The following is a 2,736-nucleotide window of genomic DNA, read 5'->3' as shown; positions in this document are numbered from 1 at the left end:
GTGTAATCAAGCATATTTTTTTAATTTGACCTAGTGACCTAGTTTTTTACCCCACATGACCCAGTTTCGAACATGTCCAAAATTTCATGAAAACAAACATTCTGACAAAGTTTCAGGAAGATTGGAGCAAAAAGGTGGCCTCCTAAGAGTGTATACAAGCTTTTCCTTTGATTTGACTTAGTGACCTAGTTTCTGACCCCACGTAACCCAGATTTAATACCATCCAAGACTTCATGATTATAAACATTCTGACCAAGTTTTATGAAGATGGACTAAAAAATTTGCCCCCTAGGGGGTAAACAAGCTTATTCTTTGATTTGACCTGGTGACCTAGTTTTTGACCCCACGTGATCAATATAAAGAAACATATAAGATTTCACGCAGAGAAACATTCTGTCAGATTTTCATGCACATCAAATGAACAAGAGGGCCATGATGGCCCTGTATCGCTCACCTGAGTACCATAGCTCAAAATTATATGATCATGTTTTGACATAGAGCACATAGGCATACACATTCAATATCACCAGGATAAACATTTTCTTGTAACAGTCCCTTTTGACCTAGTCAGTGCCAATTTCCAAACCAAGTTTGAGGGTCCTAGGCTCAAATGCTGCATTTTTGTACTAACATGACTATTCCTTACCCAGGAAGACTTCAATAACATTTAAAACCAATCTCATTAGATGCTGCCGAGATAATTATAATCGTTTACATAAAATAAAGGGAGGTAATTTGTCATAAATTCAGTCAAAAGTTATCTACCCTGATTGTCCAAGTCCATCTCATGGCAAAAATGACATTTCAAATCAGTATCTTCATTGGTTACTGAGATACACCCATTTTGATTTGAAACAAAGGGAGGTAATTTGACAAAATCAGTCCATAGCTATATTCCCTGATTGCCTCAGTCCAACTAAAGACAATAATGAAATTTCAAATAAGTTCTATAAACATTTACCAAGATAAATCCATTTTTATTAAAATCAGGGGAGGTAATCATGCATTGGTATATGCATGTAGAAGATACAGAGACTGAGTACAAGCCTATACAACAATATATTAGTAAAAGTATTCATATCGATAAATGTTCAATCAAGAGTTATCTAATATGACTATTTCTTACCATGGAAGACACAAACTAGAGCTATCACTAAAGGTGATGAATGTATCCCCCGCATGCACTGACACAGTACATTGCAATTTGACGCACACAAGATTACATAATTATGTGGACTTTATGTATATAGACTATGTATACAGTATAGTAACAAAAAACAAAGTGCCATAACTATGCAGAATATTTATCTAAAAAAACGTAACATGCACCATGCAAAACTAGGGTTGGCACTGATCACTTGTGTGAAGTTTCATTAAGTTGTGTGCAAGGGTTTGAAAGATTAGGTGCGCATATTTTTTTTTTTTTTTTTGTTGGGTTTAACGTAGGTGCGCACAAGATTGCATATGCAGACTGTATGTACATAGTATGTTAACAAGAAACAAAGTCCCAAAACTCTGCAATTTTTGTTGTTGAAAGAACGTGACATGCCCGATGCACAACTAATGTTGTTACTGATCACTTGTGTGAAGTTTCATTAAATTGTGTCTAGGGGATGAAGAGAGATGGTGCACACAAAATTGTGTCTATGTATATAGTATAGTAACAAAAAAACAAAGTCCTGTAACTCTGCAAAAAAAAATTCTGAAAGAACCAAACATGCCCCATGCACAACTACTGTTGTTACTGATCACTTGTGTGAAGTTTCATTAAACTGTGTCAAGGGGATCAGGAGAGATGGTGCGCACAAGATTGTGTCTATGTATATAGTATAGTAACAAAAAACAAAGTCCCGCAACTCTGCAATTTTTTTTTCTTAAAGAAACTAACATGCCCCATGCACAACTACTATTGTTACTAATCACTTGTGTGAAGTTTCATTAAACTGTGTCAAGAGGATGAGGAGAGATGGTGCGCACAAGATTGTGTCTATGTATATAGTATAGTAAAAAAAAAAACAAAGTCCCGTAACTCTAAAAAAAAAAATTCTGAAAGAACCAAACATGCCCCATGCACAACTACTATTGTTACTGATCACTTGTGTGAAGTTTCATTAAATTGTGTCAAGGGGATCAGGAGAGATGGTGTGCACAAGATTGTGTCTATGTATATAGTATAGTAACAAAAAACAAAGTCCCATAACTCTGCAATTATTTTTTTGGAAAGAACCTATCATGCCCCATGCACAACTACTGTTGTTACTGATCACTTGTGTGAAGTTTTATTAAATTGTGTCAAGGGGATGAGGTAAGATGGTGCGCACAAAATTGTGTCTACGGACAGACAGACAACCTGAAACCAGTATACCCCCACTTACAACTTTGTTGTCGGTGGGTACAATAACGTTTCAAACTAATCTTATTAGAAGCTGCTAAAGTGTATTCATTTAGATAAAAAATAAAGGGAGGTAATTTGTCATAAATTCAGTCAATATGTATCTTCACTGATTGTCCAAGTCCATCTGTTGACATAAATGAAATTTCAGATCAGTATCTTCATTAGTTACGGAAATATACCCATTTTAATTTGAAATAAAGGGAGGTAATTTGACATAAAATCAGTCCATAGTTATCTACCCTGATTGTCTCAGTCCAACTAATGATAATAATGAAATTTCAAATAAGTCTTTTAAGTACTTACTGATATAAATTTATTTTGACTACAATCAGGGGAGGTAA

The sequence above is a fragment of the Mercenaria mercenaria genome, chromosome 10, assembly GCF_021730395.1.
Source record: "Mercenaria mercenaria strain notata chromosome 10, MADL_Memer_1, whole genome shotgun sequence".
In the NCBI taxonomy this organism is placed as follows: Eukaryota; Metazoa; Mollusca; class Bivalvia; order Venerida; family Veneridae; genus Mercenaria; species Mercenaria mercenaria.
This window is presented reverse-complemented; position numbering follows the sequence as displayed.